Below are 19,710 nucleotides of genomic sequence, written 5' to 3' on the forward strand. Positions count from 1 at the left end.
AAATTCGTAAATAAACTAGATAATTGCACTTAAATAAAATTTTGTAGTTGAAGTTTGGTGGATTACTAATTAAATTCAGGTTTTGTTAATTCCTATAAGAATTAATGATTCTATAATAAATTAGACTAATTGAGCATTTACCATGGCATTTATTATTATAGTTTGAACCATATCAAAAATTATGAAACATAATATTTAAGTATATTTAGTGACCCACCGGTTGGACCATTCATCCATTTGTTGAACCAATAACTCGTTGACCTATCTCTTTCTACGAGTTCCTCCTTGGATCGGATTTAATAACTATGGAAAACATTTCATTTTTCTCACAAGGCCATAAAGTAGATATTTAAATAAAAAAAGGGATTTCTTTTACTCTATCAGGCTTGAAGTCATTATTGAATCACAGTAATTCAATTTACAACTACAGATATGGGCATGTTTGGATAGTTAAGTTATCACATATAATATTTCACTTGCATCATAAACATATTTTTCTACTTAATTTTTATATTTTCAAGGCCCGTTTGGGATTATAGTAACTTATTAAAAAGTACTTCACCAATAGAGCTTTTAATAAAAAGCACTTATTAAGTTTTTGAGTGCTTTTAAGTGTATTGTTTGGATACAAAGTTCAATAAGTACTTGTTATATTGGATAATGTATAATTTTTTAAACGTATTTATCTCTTTATTTAGTTCATAATATAGGATAAAATGATTAAATTTAATGATGTTATTATTTAAAATATAAAAACTATTCTAAAAGCACTAAATTTGAACTTTTGCTAAAAGTATTTTTAACACCAAAAGCTGTACTATATCCAAACACACTTAATAAAGATTTGCAGTATTTTCTGGATTTCCAAGCCCATGAAATTTGGGCTCCAGTTCAGAATGATCAACAGCTTGGGTCGACCATGAAACAAGGCTCCACATTTCAACTTTCACCAACAGAAATTGACCATTGAACAGCGCACACTTTCCTTTTCGGTACTTCATTCGCCAAAAACTTAAGAGGACACTAAGCTCAATTATCCTGCAATTATACCAACTAAATGGCAAAAAGCTCTTGAAAATTGTTGCAAAAACCTCTGATATAAAACTGCACATAATCAGTAATAACATATAATTTTAGAGTTATTATATTTCATCAAAGAGCGATAAAATCGATGGTTATATATTATGTTTGAAATAAGTTTTGAAGAAGTTTGATGGTTGAACTTGTCCTTCTTCGCTTTTGTAGACATGCAAGCGTATTTTAGAAAAGTTAAAAGCAATACTTGGGTTTGTTCATGTAAGTATTAAAACAGGAGAGCTGATCAGTGTGACTCTCCGTAATTATTGGATGCTAGCTTTCGCAATTATGTTATACCTCAAAAGGGTTTTGTGAAATTATTAATTTGATAGGATAAGACTTCTGTATAAAATTCTAGGCATCTATGCATTTAACATTCTGGACACCATGCAAAGGATGCGAATTGTTTGGGTTGCAAAAGAAAAGGTCCAAAAATGGGAAAATTTTGAATGCAGGCGAATTGTGGGCCCACCAATAGTGTAGAAAAAAGTTGTTTTACTAAAAATATGTGAATCCTCTCATTATTGGATTTTTGATGCATCAAATTACTCCTTCCAACTTTTTAAGAATAGTCACTTGATCGTGACGTTAATGGATTTGTTTCTAAAGTTATCCTTGAAAATTCAAAATTCAATTTTGAATTTAGTATGAAATATAGATAAAGTTGGGGACAACATTGAAAAAACAGATCAAAAGTAATTTTGACTTTGATAACATGATGAATATTTTGAAATATTCCAAAATAGAAAGCATGCCACTTTCAATAGAATGGAGGAAATATAAATTAAAAACATTTTTGCAGAAGGTTTAATTTGAAAAACAAAACCCTTCTCGTTTGGTGACATTTATGTTTCGTGTTTTTCTATTTTGATTGTGAAATTCAAAAAAAAAAAAAACAAATAACAGTATTTGTTTCAATTGTTCATGTATCGTAAAAAAGAGAAACATTTATAAACATAAGCTTAGGCGAGCCCAAACCAAAAACAAGGGCTAAATCTCATTAATTCGCCTGAATTGGACAAGTTCTAACTCACACATTAATAGGCCCATCTAGGCCCATTTTTCAAAATGGGCTTTCGGCAAAAATTGCGTAAGCTTGATTTTTTTTCTTTGTTATAAAATTATAGATATTTAGGTTTCTAAAATGTTTATCTGATAAGTAAAGCACAACAAGTTTATATAGTTATTATATAGATTTATTTTTAAAACATATATTATACAGTTAAAATGTTAGTTCTTTAAGATAAACATTATTAACAAATACACAAATTTTTCATAAAATTTTATTAGTTTGGAACTTGAACAAGTATTAAAGATATGGATTATTTGAATTTGATATTATCATTTGGGTTGGGCTTCCTTTGGGTTGAGTCTAAGTTAACCGAAGCCCAGCCAACTCTTAATTGTGCACTAAGTTTAAGTCCCGTTAATCATTTTTTTCTCACACAACAATCTTGTCCAACAAAATATACTCCTATTTTCTTTTACCATATATATATGTATATATATATATAATATACTATATAAAATGGGAGAGGTTCTTTTTTACCATCTATACTATATATAATGGCAGAGGTTCCTTTTGGAGTAAACAATTTATGATACAAAAAATATCTTTTAAAGTTAGTTTTCAAACTTCCCTCTTTTTCCCTTCGATGATTTAAAATATAATAATTTCATAAATAAAAAAGAGTAGTATTTATAGATTTCTGAAAAAAAAAATACATATATGTTCTGACATGATTCTACATATAATAACTTATTTAAAAAAAGGATAATCAATTATATATCTTTGAAATAAGCATATACGTAGAGTGTGCCAAACGTACTATCTAAAATAAACCAAACGGTCTTTTTCGTTCATAGTAAAGATCAAAAACGAAAAAATAGGAACATTACCAAATGGAATGAGAAAAATAAGTCTAGGAGTCCAGTTACGAGGGAGAAAGGTCGGGGTGTTATCCCCAAGTACCACCAAATGGTCCCTAAACAACTACGTACATGTCCTTTGGAATGAGAGAAATAGGTTTAGAAGTCCAATTGTGAGGGAGAAAGGTCCTTTTGGTAATGTTGCAAAGCACCATTGGTGTTAGCCCTAAGCACCACCCTACACCTGGTACAACACTGTTATGAGATGTAGTACATTTTTTTGTACACACTAATCCTTAAAACTTGTTGCATTTTGGATGTCAACTACGGATGCAAACCTAAGATCCTAAGATGTTGAATTGGGAGAAAATTTCACTTCAACTCCTAATTGGTGATATCACATTAATTGCAATACCGCAAATGACCTTGAAGGGTCATGTTGCAAATGGGACTAATGGAAAGAAAAAGTAAACAAGAAAGAGAGAATGTACAGGAAACTACGACCTGTGATCCTAAGTCTAATGAATTTGTATTTTGCACATTTCAAAAATATTCTTGAAAAATACTTACAATTTTTAAGTAACCATGCAACATGTAACAAATTTTTAGCATGCTATACCTCATGAATGATGACTTTGTTTTCTGGAAAAAAAAGTTAAAACTATGTGTAAGAATGATGGCTTATAGTTCAAGCTAAATGAAAGTTAGAAATAATGTATAGCATAATTTTTACAGATTTATATGTGTAACACAAACAAAATGATAAAAGTTTAATCAATTTAATGTTTCATACACAAAAATTTGAGTTAAATTTGCTAATAATGTGTCATAAATTTTCAAAATTGAAGTGTATATATTTACCTATAATTCTGTTTAGTAACTTTAAAATTTATTTGTAGCGATCGCATATAAATTTATATTCATAATTTTATCAAACTCATATTTTGCGCCGAACTTTAATGATACTTGTAAAAAAAAAAAAATTTCGTGTAGTGCTCGTACTTACAAAGTAACTAATTATTAATGAGTAAACTTGTGAAGGATATTTGGTCTTATAAATTTATGTAACCTTAGGCCTTTGCAATTACTAACTAAACTTGCAAGTTTATTTGACCTTCAAGTTAATTGTTATGTTATGCTTTTCTAATTACTTACTAATTAAACTTGTCAGTTAAGCAATTCTCAGTATTTGACTACACTTGCAAACATTAGAGCCAATTTAAGCCTTTCTAATTGTATGACTTACTCTGCCAATACTAATTAATTAGCCTCAAAATTAATTGTCACCTTAGACATTCTAGTTGTGAATTGATATTGATATACTTTGTGATTTACTAATTTATGGCTGCAACACCTTGTTTGTTGGCTCTGATGAATGTAGCTATTTTTTTGTAAAGAGGGAAAAAAAAAACCACCAGTCTAACGGCTGTGATTATATAAGGAATAAATGAATGGACATGATTCATTTTCTGCGCCAATAGACATACCATCATGTCTGCACTATATAAGCATCGAGACTAGTGCTGTTAATCGAGCCGAGTTGAGCCGAGTATCTGAACGCCGAGCTCGACTCGTGACGAATTCGAGCCAAGCTCGAGCTCGCTCGATAGCGCTAACGAGCCATAATATGCACTCGAACTCGACTCGAAAAAAGGAAATGTAACTCGAATTCGAGCTCGAGCTCGACTCGTTTATCACAAACGAGCCAGGCTCGAACGAGCTCGAGCTCGAGCTCGAAATATCTATCCGAGCTCGAGGCTCGATTTTAGACTCGAGTTCGAAGCTCGAGACTCGATTTTGAGGCTCGATTTCAAAATTCAACAATCAGTTATTACGAAGTCCTGCTCCAGCATATCCAGATTTAGGCTATCCAAAATCAACAAAAAATATTAGGATTGGCAACCAATGCCATTCACATTCAACAATACACAAACTCTAACCATATTTCATCCAAGACAAATAAGACCATAACATCCATGATCCATACAACACAAACTCCAGGGGCTGCAGTCAACAAATACACAAACTACAGTCTAATTCCATACGAGACAACATTCATAAGAGCCAATATACCATAACAGGTTTTGTCCAGCCAAATAAACGCACAAACTACAGCCAAATAACCATGTAAAACACTGCTACATAGCTTAAAAATTGTCCAACTTCAAACACCTGACAAGAAAAAGTACAACCCCTTCAGAAATCACAAGAAAAAGTACAGCTTCACAAGTCCAGCTTTACAAATCACAAGAAACAGCATCACATATTCCAGAAAACAGCCTTCAAATGTCCGGAAGATCAATTTCTTCAATTGTAGATGATTCGGAAACATCGAGTGGTTCCTACAAAACGAAAACAAGAAAGTTACAACTCCTAGCAAGATAAAATGAGCTGCCAAAATAAATAACTAGTAGAGTATATATTAGTGGCCAATTAGACCTGAATTCAGAATAAATCTCTACAAATAAGATTAGTTAACTCTCCATTTCTCCTGAAAAAAGAGGAAAAGAAGAAAGGTAGACAGAGAAGTATTTTCATCTATAGAGAAATTATCTAGAGAAGTAAATGGTGCCAGCCTGTGCTGCAGGCGCAATGCCATGAACAAAAAATTGCCAAATCATCCCATCCTCATTCTCACGTGGTCATGCACCCATGGCAAGGTTTAGCTTCTGTCTTGTGGATCCCCCGATGGGAAGCAAAAGAAAAGGAAAACAGCAAAACAAAAAAGAAAAAAAAGAAAATCAAACATCCCTCTATGCAGCTAGTGCCTATATTATTCATTCAATAATTCATTTAACTCAATTCACACACACATGAATGGCCCCAAGACGAAAATATCAAACTAATCAAACACTTTGAAATTGAAATGAAATGAAATGAAAGGCCAATCAATCCCTGTGATAGTGCAACAGTTAGCTCACGAACATTGACATGTTTCATTCAAAAGATCAAAAATTTACCCAAAAAAAAAGAAGTATGCTGTCCAAATTAAGCCCGTAAGGCTTTGTGAGTCAAAAATGAACCACCCTTTGGAGAGGCTTTGCAGAGTTGAGGTTAAACTCTAAGATGAAAACTCTTAATTGGAAACCAAATTTGGCAGCTTTAGCTTTGAAGCACTAACATAACAGTCCCATATAACATGATGCTACCCAACTTGGCATTTGAATGACAAAATTTTTGGATTCTTCATAATTAATACAGTCAAAAACATTAAAAAGAGAAAATTGAAGTGTAATATAACGTCTGTGCGTATCAAACTTAAATTGGATTTTCAAGACAACGGTCTTCTTTCTGAAATTGTATAAGCTATCCGTTTTGGAATGTAAAAACATTACAAAATTAAAAAATTAACTAGTACAGAACAGAAATTACGGGTCATTATTGATTATGCAAATTACAGAAATTACAGAAATTATGCAAAATCCTTAAAAGCCTTGCAAGTAGAAGACGGTCACCAGACCTTTAAGTCCTTCTCACATCACATGTTAAGTTTTTGAACCGTAAGCAACAATGAAACCTAAAACCAGAAAAGAGACAAGAATGAACTCTTGTCATTCAGTATAATTAACCTACGAAAAGAGACGAGACTTACCAGAAATCACGAAGGATTAGAGAAACCAGTCAAATTGGACTGGTTTTGGCCCTGGCGGTGGACGGGGTTGTTAATGGCAGAAAACAGAGGCTGTGGGCGGCGGTGGAGGCAGAGGTTGCTGTGGGTTGCGGCTGTGGAGTGCGGCTTGCTGTGGAGTGTGGCGGGGCTGTGGGTGCGGCTGTGGGTTGCGGGGTTACGGTGTTGCGGGCTGCGGGGCTGCGGGGTTGCGGTGTTGCGGGGCTGCCGGGTTGTGGAGCTGCGGCGTTGCGGGGCTGTGGGTGCGGCTGTGGGTTACTGGTTGCGGGGTGCAGCGGAGAGGGAGAGGCGGAAATGAAGAATGAAACGATGCAATATGCAATATCAACCCTAGTCCAAATTTCTACTTGTTGACTGCTAAAATGACAAAAATACCCTTCTTTGTCGAGCTCAACCGAGCTACTCGATAAAGAAGAGAATTCGAGCTTACTCGGCTCGATAACTAAACGAGTATTTTTCGAGCTCGAGCTCGGCTCGTTAATTGAAATTAACGAGCCGAGTTCGAGCCTTATCGAGCCGAGCCTTAACGAGCTTTCGAGCTACTCGTTTCGCTTAACAGCTCTAATCGAGACAAAGCCAAAAATACAAGATCTATTTTCCTGCAAATCATTTTTCTTGCCTTACTATTTCCCAGTGTTAGCTAAAATAGCAAGAACTTAGCATTTTTAAGGAATTTATTAGCTAAAGAAAAGCTCGAGCATTCTGAAGTTATATAGCATTGCTACGAAAGCTGTAATTGCAAAGCCAACCGTGAGCATTAACATGGAGTCAAGTTCCTCGGTGGGCAAAACGAGATACAGTAAAATGTCTATAAATTAATACTTGATAAATTAATAATCTTTATTTAATAATAATTTTTCTCGGTTCCAATTTGAGTTAATGATCGAAATTAATAATTTTGATCAAATAATAAGATAATAATTTTTAAAACCTTACATAACCCTTTAGTACCATTCATATCATAAATTAATACTTCACTAAAATTACATATTATATTTTCTTAAAATATTAGTCTATTGTTGTTTGTTTATTCTTAAAATTTAAGTCTATGTGAATTTCATCCCTAATTTTCTTATTGAATCTAAAAGTTTTGGACTTGAATTCTCAAATTGCAATAAGAAATTATGAAGAGTTATTGATACTTCGATACTTCCTTTCATGTAACAGGATCCAAAGCTATTGTATCATTCTTAGCTTCATCAGTTATGTGTGTGTATGTGTGTATATATATATATATATATATATATATAAGATATTAATAGAATTAAATTATGCTTGCAAATCAAGTAGATATGGATTAGTTTATATTCTTTAGACTTTTAACCTCCTTTTATTAATAAAATAATTCATATTTTTATAAAATAAAATAAAATGAGTGTTTCTTTGAATTATAATTACAGTTGATAAATTAATAAATTAATTAAGACCTCTTTAAACTAATAGAATTTATATGGTTGTAATGTTATTAATTTATAGAGGTTTTACTGTACTAATTTTTTTTTAGTCAAACTATCATAACTTTTTTTTGACGTATAATACATGGCAAATCAAAGGAGGTCTAATCCTCACATTACATCCGGAGATGCCAAACAAAACTGAATATTCAAAATATAACCATACAAAAAATATAGTAAAACTACTACTGCTTCTCAAATCACCTGGAAGATATTGCTCATTCTGACTGATTCAACAACAGCAACAAGCACTTGGATAGTTGTAGGGCCTAGCAGATTGAAAGGGAAAAAAAATCCAATATAAGTAATTTATCCCTTGCCAAGTGCCAATTTCAAAATATTTAAAGTTGGCATTTATGAAAAGTCAAGACTGTCTTGTCTGAAAAAAAATTGTTAAATCTTTACTCCTTGAGAGTTTATCAAGCATTACATGACTATACTGTAATCCATGGTTCAAAAATAATCACTAAACAAACAAAAACGATAAAGGAATATCTAAAAATTGTTAAATTCTCAAGGATACTAAGCTACGTGAATTGTGGCGCTTTAGTGCGTGATGGTGAAAACTAGATAAAACGTGTTTTTCAATGTACTTACTCAAAGGAAGTTCCTCCTCAGGTGAGCAGTCTTCAATGCAATCATTACGCAGATTTTGTCATAGGCATTTTCCAGAAACCTGAAGTATGCAATCAAATACACAAATACGTCTCAAGTCAAGCGGATATTCAATACACAAGTATACAACTGACGGCATGTAGTGACAATATACGAGCGAATCAAAAGAAAATGGGTATATCGTCCCACACCCAACTAGAATAACCCCGTCCGATTTCTCACGTCACTTTCTATCCGACTCGATGTCCGTTGATCTCTTATACTTATTCTAGCCAGACAAAACCCGTTCATGTTCCCAAAATGCAAGTCTCAAGTATTTAGCAGCACCTCAACTATAGAGTACTCAGGCACGAGAATCCGAAATAAGATAGTTCACATCTCGAGCTGCAGTCCCAGGAGTAAACCATCTACAATCGAAATTCCTACCTGACGTACCTATCTATAGTCCTCAGATACCATAAGAAAGATTTAAGGCCTATAACATTCGCAATTCATAGCTTATGCTCGAACGAGCACTTAGTCCCTCATACTTATTCACCACTTAGTCCAGGGTCACTCCACGTAGAAACCACGCGAAGCAGCTATAAGTTTTATCCCTCAATCGCTTAACTTTCAAGTCCAATCAAATCCCACAGTCCGGTATCCTAATCTTTAATCTGGGATACACTACAGAGATCTGAAGCCTAAGCTCTGATACCACTTGTGACGGCCCAACCTCCTCCTAGGGCGTACCCCAGGGTTCAGCGGGTCACCTGCCCGGCTCTCGCCGGGACTCAGTCGTTCCTTAATCACATCCAGAACAAATCACAAGAATAAATAGGGCAGCAATCCAAACTTAAAGCGGAACTTATATACATTGCTATCTCAAAAGGAAGTACAACCATCAAATGTACTAAGGTTCTCACTTCACCATACAACCAACCCGTGCCAATCACTAGGGCGAGAACCATTACAAAAGAAACAAAAGACCTAGACTAGGCTAATCTATGCTCTCATCCTGCTCGTCATCCCTTGTTAAGGAAAACAAAACTAAAGGGGTGAGCTAAAAGCTCAGTGAGGTTCCGAACAGATAATCAAACAATCAATTCAATACATTAAACATGGAGTATCAATAATTCAAGAAACATTTACAATGGAAAGCAATAGTAACATTCATTAAAAGGATACGGCTCACAAGGAGCAATTCGTTCGTTCGTTCATTCGTTCTCCTGACATTTCTCCTTATTCCTCCAATCATTTGAAAATGCATTTTTCGTTTATCAATAAACCCTCGTTCGTTTGTTCGTTCGTTCATTCATTCATTCACCCCCGTCCTGGCCGTTGGCCAGTCTCCACCAACCTACAGGGTAATACTCGAGTATACCAAACGTTCACCCAAGTCCCTAATCGCCCGACCGAGTCCGCTTCTCGCTCGAGACGACCGGTAACAAGGGCAATGGCCAGTTCAGCCCAAAAGACTTACATTCATGCGCAAGTAACATTTTAATCATTAAATCCTTGAAAATTGTACAGTTATTTAGGTCGAGTGCGATAAAGTACACACTCGCCTAGAAAGCTCGTTTTGGAAATCATTAAAAGCACTTAACACATTAGCAAACGATAACAACAAGCCATAAAGTCAAATAAGGAACACTCACCTAGTTATGCAAAATAATGTGCAAAATATCCTTCCGGATATTACTCTTAGTCACCAATGAAACCTAAGGTTGAACAAGAGAATATATTACAGTTTATCGAGCAAAACATTTAAGAGAAACAAAGAAACCCGACTAATTAGGAGTAAAACGTGTAAAGATGACTTTCAAGTAAGAAGAGGGTTGTTTGAACCCAAGGATGAAAAATCATATTTTAAAATGGAAAGCCGATCATGGTATTGGCCAAACAAAAGTATACAAGTTCAAATAGGAACCTAGCCCTCGAGCGAAAATTTGGGCAGCACGCCCTTTGTATTTACCTAATTTTCCAGCTATTTTGGCTTCATTATTTTTCCTCAGCCAATCCCAAAATCATACATATCATAGATTCAAGTAAATGGCCGTTCCATAGGCTCATAACAACATGAGAACAGAAATCAAAGTGATAACAAGTGCGGAAATACAATCTAGCAAAAGACAGATTTGACGGGCTTTACGGAAATAACATATCTGAGGCTACGCTTATCGGATTGATACGCAGCTTATACCATTTCGAAGTTAAGACACAGGGGTACAATGTTCATGAAGAGCACTTAGTCTAATTTTCAGTGTAACCTGATCAAATTCCCAACTCACATAACCTGGTTTCAACTATTCAGCTAATCAACCGCACTGCACTCAATTGACCATATCTCAGTCTACCGAGGCCTGCTTAAGACGTTCTTGGTGGCGTTACAAAGCTAAGACACGGAACTGAAACTTTCATGTTTTGGTGAAAGGCTAAACCCGAACGGATTATAGTGAATAAACTCAATCAAAAGGACTAAACTGTCCACGCGGAACTCTGGAAAGTGACCTAGATCAGCGAGGGTATTTTCATCTTTTAACAAGCTACGTTGCTCCGATTGAGCTGAAATTTTGTAGGCAGCAATAAAATACCATTCTCTACAACTTTCATGTTTTGACCTAAGGCCAATTCGGCCTCTAACATGGTGCAACAAAAACGGGAAGAATAGGGTGAAAATTTCCAGAAATCTGAAATCTTTTGGTTTCAATGATAGTTTTCTTAATTTCTTGCTACACTTGCTACCAAAACCCCCTATATAACTTTGGACACACATATATCAATCATACATCAAGTATAGGCAGAAATTAATCAAACCCTAACTTACCTATCTCATCCAAAATCATCACATCAACTTGCATAACTTGTAATCAAACCCAAAACATGAACTATTTAACATCTTAAACAAGAATAAAAGGATCAAAGCCATAGATCAGATTTTATACCTCAAAAAGAAGGCTTGCAAGAGTGATCCTCCACTATTTCTTGAAATTTTTGGTTCTCTTAACTTCCCAAGCTTCCAAACTTACGATCAATCGGTTTAGAATTCGATTTTAGCACTTGGTTGGTGTAAATCAAGAAGAAAATGGTGCAACTCTTGCTCTCCCTTTCTCTCTCTCCTTACTCGGCCAAGATGCAGAAAATAATGAAGGAGATTAAGCTAAGTTTGTCTTATAAGAAGGTAGAAAGATAAGAATTAATTCTAACCACAAGTTTGGCCAACACTTGGCTTAACCTCAACCACAAAAATTTTCTCTTTCCTTCCTTGCATTTGAGCCACAAATTTCGGTTAAGCTTAGCTGTAAATTAGGAGATATTTTGCTCAAATATCAATAGACTTGTATGGGAAGAAAGTGGTGGTCAAGTGGTGCGTTCAATCGGTAGTGCGCGGGACCCGCCGGTTCGCGTCGTTTTTCTTAAAAACACACGTACTAGGGTTTTTACTTCCTATTCACTAACCTTGTATCATTGCTTCTAATCACATATTATTTCTCACTTAAAAGTCATTTTTAATCACCAAATTTGATCCTTCCTCGGTGCCGAAATTTCATCCGGCGAAAAATCGCGAAAACCCTAATTTGCCCCAATCTTGGAAACGAAGAGTAAAACCTACTTTCTAGGTTCATATGCACTTATTGTGGAACATTTGGGTAAGTGCTTTAATAAATAATAATTTTCAAATTTATGTTATTTTTGAAGAAAAGAAAAAATAATAAAGAAATTTGCGGCACCTTACATCTCTCCTCCTTAAAAAAATTTTGGCGTCCTAGAAATTTTACCTTCAAAATCCACAGACATCAGGAACTTGTCGGTTGATTTAAAGCAATAAACCTTTGGGACGCTAGTTTGTTAAACACACATTTTTTAGATTTAGTCATCCAGTTGCAAATTGCTTTCACGTGATGTCTCCTCAAGACAGTTGCTAACTTAGGGCCCTTTGGAGTTAAAATTTTCGATTTCTCCAACAGAGCTTTCGACATGGTTTGCCTTTCCAAAATACCCAAGACACGTCCAAGCCTCTTTTAACAGTTTTGAAAATTTTTAAAATCTTATTTACTTTATTTTGTAGATCCTTAATTAATGTGATTTTGGGTCACAAAAAGCTCACTTTTTGCACTTTGGAAGGGATCTCTTCGCTTCACTTAATTACCTCCACTAACTACTCGATGCCACTCCTAATTTTATGTGCCTTTGCAGTATCGATTCTTTGATTTTCACCTCTGTACTCCCCACTTCCCAAATAATTGTTAAACCGTCTTACTGTTGTGGCCAACATCTAAAAGTACTATTTTAGTTTTTTATCAAATTTCCTAGCGTCCACTGCAATCGTTCCAAATGGACCTTAATTCATAAGTGGGCTATTAGACTCTGGAAAAGCGCTGAAGGATTATGTGAACAAAGTTGGAAACGTTTTTCTTAAATTCAGATGTATTGATTCACGGCCAGCCCCAGTGGATATCGGTTGCAGCCATCAGTTCCTTGAATTTCATTCCCACTTTTGGGGTGTGGGGGGGGACGAGCCTAAGCAGGTGTAATTAGAAAGAAAATATAAAATATATATTTACAAAAAATAAATATTGGGATTTACTATATAATACCCAAGAATTAGAACAATCCTTATATCTAGAATGAAAAATCCTAACCATAAGTCCTATAACATAAGGAACACTCACCTAGTTATGCAAAATAACGTGCAATCAATATCCTTCCGGATATTACGCTTGAGTGACACCAATGAAACCTTAAGGTTGAGCACAAGAGAATATAAATTACAGTTCTATCGAGCACTAAACCATTTAAGAGAAACAAAGAAACTCCGACTAATCAACAATCAGGAGTATCAAACGTGTAGTAACATTCATTAAAAGATACGACTTTCAAGCATATCAGAAGAGGGTTGTTTGTCCCAACCCCGAAGGATGAAAAATTACATGTTTTAAAAAATGGAAAGGTCAGTGCGGTACATGGTAAATTGGCCAAACAAAAGTATCAAATAAGGAACACTCACCTAGTTAGCAAAATAATGTGCAAAATATCCTTCCGGATATTACGCTTAGTCACCAATGAAACCTAAGGTTGAACAAGAGAATATATTACAGTTTATCGAGCAAAACATTTAAGAGAAACAAAGAAACCCGACTAATTAGGAGTAAAACGTGTAAAGATGACTTTCAAGTAAGAAGAGGGTTGTTTGAACCCAAGGATGAAAAATCATGTTTTAAAATGGAAAGCCGGTCATGGTATTGGCCAAACAAAAGTATACAAGTTCAAATAGGAACCTAGCCCTCGAGCGAAAATTTGGCAGCACGCCCTTTGTATTTACCTAATTTTCCAGCTATTTTGGCTTCATTATTTTTCCTCAGCCAATCCCAAAATCATACATATCATAGATTCAAGTAAATGGCCGTTCCATAGGCTCATAACAACATGAGAACAGAAATCAAAGTGATAACAAGTGCGGAAATACAATCTAGCAAAAGACAGATTTGACGGGCTTTACGGAAATAACATATCTGAGGCTACGCTTATCGGATTGATACGCAGCTTATACCATTTCGAAGTTAAGACACAGGGGTACAATGTTCATGAAGAGCACTTAGTCTAATTTTCAGTGTAACCTGATCAAATTCCCAACTCACATAACCTGGTTTCAACTATTCAGCTAATCAACCGCACTGCACTCAATTGACCATATCTCAGTCTACCGAGGCCTGCTTAAGACGTTCTTGGTGGCGTTACAAAGCTAAGACACGGAACTGAAACTTTCATGTTTTGGTGAAAGGCTAAACCCGAACGGATTATAGTGAATAAACTCAATCAAAAGGACTAAACTGTCCACGCGGAACTCTGGAAAGTGACCTAGATCAGCGAGGGTATTTTCATCTTTTAACAAGCTACGTTGCTCCGATTGAGCTAAAATTTTGTAGGCAGCAATAAAATACCATTCTCTACAACTTTCATGTTTTGACCTAAGGCCAATTCGGCCTCTAACATGGTGCAACAAAAACGGGAAGAATAGGGTGAAAATTTCCAGAAATCTGAAATCTTTTGGTTTCAATGATAGTTTTCTTAATTTCTTGCTACACTTGCTACCAAAACCCCCTATATAACTTTGGACACACATATATCAATCATACATCAAGTATAGGCAGAAATTAATCAAACCCTAACTTACCTATCTCATCCAAAATCATCACATCAACTTGCATAACTTGTAATCAAACCCAAAACATGAACTATTTAACATCTTAAACAAGAATAAAAGGATCAAAGCCATAGATCAGATTTTATACCTCAAAAAGAAGGCTTGCAAGAGTGATCCTCCACTATTTCTTGAAATTTTTGGTTCTCTTAACTTCCCAAGCTTCCAAACTTACGATCAATCGGTTTAGAATTCGATTTTAGCACTTGGTTGGTGTAAATCAAGAAGAAAATGGTGCAACTCTTGCTCTCCCTTTCTCTCTCTTCTTACTCGGCCAAGATGCAGAAAATAATGAAGGAGATTAAGCTAAGTTTGTCTTATAAGAAGGTAGAAAGATAAGAATTAATTCTAACCACAAGTTTGGCCAACACTTGGCTTAACCTCAACCACAAAAATTTTCTCTTTCCTTCCTTGCATTTGAGCCACAAATTTCGGTTAAGCTTAGCTGTAAATTAGGAGATATTTTGCTCAAATATCAATAGACTTGTATGGGAAGAAAGTGGTGGTCAAGTGGTGCGTTCAATCGGTAGTGCGCGGGACCCGCCGGTTCGCGTCGTTTTTCTTAAAAACACACGTCCTAGGGTTTTTACTTCCTATTCACTAACTTTGTATCATTGCTTCTAATCACATATTATTTCTCACTTAAAAGTCATTTTTAATCACCAAATTTGATCCTTCCTCGGTGCCGAAATTTCATCCGGCGAAAAATCGCGAAAACCCTAATTTGCCCCAATCTTGGAAACGAAGAGTAAAACCTACTTTCTAGGTTCATATGCACTTATTGTGGAACATTTGGGTAGCAGGGTTTTAATAAATAATAATTTTCAAATTAAAAGGCATTTTTGAAGAAAAGAAAAAATATATATAAGAAATTTGCGGGACCTTACACTCTCTCCCCCTTAAAAAAAATTTCGTCCTCGAAATTTTACCTTCAGTTGCCTCAGACGAGTCAGGAACTTGTCGGTTGTCTAAAGCATAAACCTTTGCCGGTCCGCTAGTTTGTTTCCCTCCTTCATTCACTTGTGATTTAGCTCCATCCAGTTGCAGAATATTGCTTTCACGTGACTGTCTCCTCGGACAGTTGCTAACTTGATGATCGCCACTTCCGCAGATTAAACATTTTCGCCCCTTTCTCCAACAATCGCTTTCGACATGATTTGCCTTTCCACAGTACCCACAGACCACGTGAGAAGCCATCTTTTGGCTTTCTTGAAAACTTTTCCCAAATCTGATTTGGCTTTCTTTTGTAGATCCTTCACCTATCGCCCCTAATGTCCATGGTGGGTGGGACAAAAAGTTCACTTTTTGCACTTTGGAAGGGACTCTCGCTTCACTTAATTCCTCCACTACACTACTCGATGCACTCCTTTTTTGGGTCTGGGAAGCTTTTATCTGTGCCTTTGCAGTATCGATTCTTTGAGCTTTCTCAAGGGCCTCTGTAAACGTATTCACTTGTACTGTCGCTAATGCTTCTTGGAGTTCTAAATTTAATCCCTGTATAAACCGTCTTACTCTTCGCCGCTCTGTGGCCACCAATTCAGAAGCAAACTTGGATAGTTTCGTAAATTTCGTTTCATATTCGGCCACACTTAGCGTTCCCTGGCGTAGTCCAATAAACTCTTCCTCTCTCCTCTCTTGAACTAAAGGAGGGAGGTATTTCTCGTTAAATTTCCTTAGGAAATTCGTCCATGTCCATACGGTCTGTTCTCTTTCCCATTTTGCTTTAATAACGTTCCACCACGCTCGGGCCGATCCTTCAAATTGGAACACCGAAAAGTTTACTTGTCTTTGCTCGGTGTAGTTCAAGACGGTGAAAATATTAATCATGGTCTCTAACCATTGTTCGGCTATATTTGGAACGACTAGCTGGAAAAGCGCTATAGCTTTGCCCTTCGGGAACATCCAGACATTGATTCTGATGGTCATACATACTTGTTTAGCAGATCTTCTGCTGAAAGCCTTCAAAAGACTCTTCCAGTCGCTTACCTACCTCGAGATCAGATCCTCCAAGGAATTTCGGAGGAGTAAACTTCTGAAACCTCTCAAGAGCCTTATCTTCTCCGATTTCAGGGTTCCGGGGTTGATTCACGGCCATTTGGCCTTGTTGATCCGCCAGTCTTGCCAAGATATCTGTCATTTGTTGCATTACCGTTGCCATTTGGTCTTCGACTTCAACCCTCGTTCCTTGCTCTTGTGCAGCTGTTGTTTCTCTTTCCTCTCTTGGCTCTTGAGCTCGTTCATTCCGACGGCCACGTCCACGTCCACGGCTACGTCTCCCGTCCATATATATGTTTCCCTCTCTTTTCTTTTTCCCCAAAAGGTAATTTAGTAAATAAACATGATAAGGTGACTAAAGTAACTAAAATTGAGGGCACCAAATACTCAAATAAACATATACCCACATAACACACCACATAAACATATCAAAGAAACAAATAATCAAATACACAAATACGTCTCAAGTCAAGCGGATATTCAATACACAAGTATACAACTGACGGCATGTAGTGACAATATACGAGCGAATCAAAAGAAAATGGGTATATCGTCCCACACCCAACTAGAATAACCCCGTCCGATTTCTCACGTCACTTTCTATCCGACTCGATGTCCGTTGATCTCTTATACTTATTCTAGCCAGACAAAACCCGTTCATGTTCCCAAAATGCAAGTCTCAAGTATTTAGCAGCACCTCAACTATAGAGTACTCAGGCACGAGAATCCGAAATAAGATAGTTCACATCTCGAGCTGCAGTCCCAGGAGTAAACCATCTACAATCGAAATTCCTACCTGACGTACCTATCTATAGTCCTCAGATACCATAAGAAAGATTTAAGGCCTATAACATTCGCAATTCATAGCTTATGCTCGAACGAGCACTTAGTCCCTCATACTTATTCACCACTTAGTCCAGGGTCACTCCACGTAGAAACCACGCGAAGCAGCTATAAGTTTTATCCCTCAATCGCTTAACTTTCAAGTCCAATCAAATCCCACAGTCCGGTATCCTAATCTTTAATCTGGGATACACTACAGAGATCTGAAGCCTAAGCTCTGATACCACTTGTGACGGCCCAACCTCCTCCTAGGGCGTACCCCAGGGTTCAGCGGGTCACCTGCCCGGCTCTCGCCGGGACTCAGTCGTTCCTTAATCACATCCAGAACAAATCACAAGAATAAATAGGGCAGCAATCCAAACTTAAAGCGGAACTTATATACATTGCTATCTCAAAAGGAAGTACAACCATCAAATGTACTAAGGTTCTCACTTCACCATACAACCAACCCGTGCCAATCACTAGGGCGAGAACCATTACAAAAGAAACAAAAGACCTAGACTAGGCTAATCTATGCTCTCATCCTGCTCGTCATCCCTTGTTAAGGAAAACAAAACTAAAGGGGTGAGCTAAAAGCTCAGTGAGGTTCCGAACAGATAATCAAACAATCAATTCAATACATTAAACATGGAGTATCAATAATTCAAGAAACATTTACAATGGAAAGCAATAGTAACATTCATTAAAAGGATACGGCTCACAAGGAGCAATTCGTTCGTTCGTTCATTCGTTCTCCTGACATTTCTCCTTATTCCTCCAATCATTTGAAAATGCATTTTTCGTTTATCAATAAACCCTCGTTCGTTTGTTCGTTCGTTCATTCATTCATTCACCCCCGTCCTGGCCGTTGGCCAGTCTCCACCAACCTACAGGGTAATACTCGAGTATACCAAACGTTCACCCAAGTCCCTAATCGCCCGACCGAGTCCGCTTCTCGCTCGAGACGACCGGTAACAAGGGCAATGGCCAGTTCAGCCCAAAAGACTTACATTCATGCGCAAGTAACATTTTAATCATTAAATCCTTGAAAATTGTACAGTTATTTAGGTCGAGTGCGATAAAGTACACACTCGCCTAGAAAGCTCGTTTTGGAAATCATTAAAAGCACTTAACACATTAGCAAACGATAACAACAAGCCATAAAGTCAAATAAGGAACACTCACCTAGTTATGCAAAATAATGTGCAAAATATCCTTCCGGATATTACTCTTAGTCACCAATGAAACCTAAGGTTGAACAAGAGAATATATTACAGTTTATCGAGCAAAACATTTAAGAGAAACAAAGAAACCCGACTAATTAGGAGTAAAACGTGTAAAGATGACTTTCAAGTAAGAAGAGGGTTGTTTGAACCCAAGGATGAAAAATCATATTTTAAAATGGAAAGCCGATCATGGTATTGGCCAAACAAAAGTATACAAGTTCAAATAGGAACCTAGCCCTCGAGCGAAAATTTGGGCAGCACGCCCTTTGTATTTACCTAATTTTCCAGCTATTTTGGCTTCATTATTTTTCCTCAGCCAATCCCAAAATCATACATATCATAGATTCAAGTAAATGGCCGTTCCATAGGCTCATAACAACATGAGAACAGAAATCAAAGTGATAACAAGTGCGGAAATACAATCTAGCAAAAGACAGATTTGACGGGCTTTACGGAAATAACATATCTGAGGCTACGCTTATCGGATTGATACGCAGCTTATACCATTTCGAAGTTAAGACACAGGGGTACAATGTTCATGAAGAGCACTTAGTCTAATTTTCAGTGTAACCTGATCAAATTCCCAACTCACATAACCTGGTTTCAACTATTCAGCTAATCAACCGCACTGCACTCAATTGACCATATCTCAGTCTACCGAGGCCTGCTTAAGACGTTCTTGGTGGCGTTACAAAGCTAAGACACGGAACTGAAACTTTCATGTTTTGGTGAAAGGCTAAACCCGAACGGATTATAGTGAATAAACTCAATCAAAAGGACTAAACTGTCCACGCGGAACTCTGGAAAGTGACCTAGATCAGCGAGGGTATTTTCATCTTTTAA

At 36.4% G+C, this 19,710-nt stretch overlaps 1 long non-coding RNA gene across 1 annotated transcript; it reads right to left on the reverse strand.

The window, feature by feature from the left end:
- Positions 1–4,835: 4,835 nt before the first annotated feature.
- On the reverse strand, positions 4,836–6,859 carry LOC113753644. Its single transcript, XR_003465051.1, has 2 exons — positions 6,539–6,859; positions 4,836–5,288 (listed from the first exon to the last, which is right to left on the reverse strand). It is a non-coding gene; the product is annotated as an uncharacterized LOC113753644 (long non-coding RNA).
- Between the last annotated feature and the right edge of the window lie 12,851 nt (positions 6,860–19,710).

The sequence above is a fragment of the Coffea eugenioides genome, chromosome 11 (genome assembly GCF_003713205.1).
Source record: "Coffea eugenioides isolate CCC68of chromosome 11, Ceug_1.0, whole genome shotgun sequence".
In the NCBI taxonomy this organism is placed as follows: domain Eukaryota; kingdom Viridiplantae; phylum Streptophyta; class Magnoliopsida; order Gentianales; family Rubiaceae; genus Coffea; species Coffea eugenioides.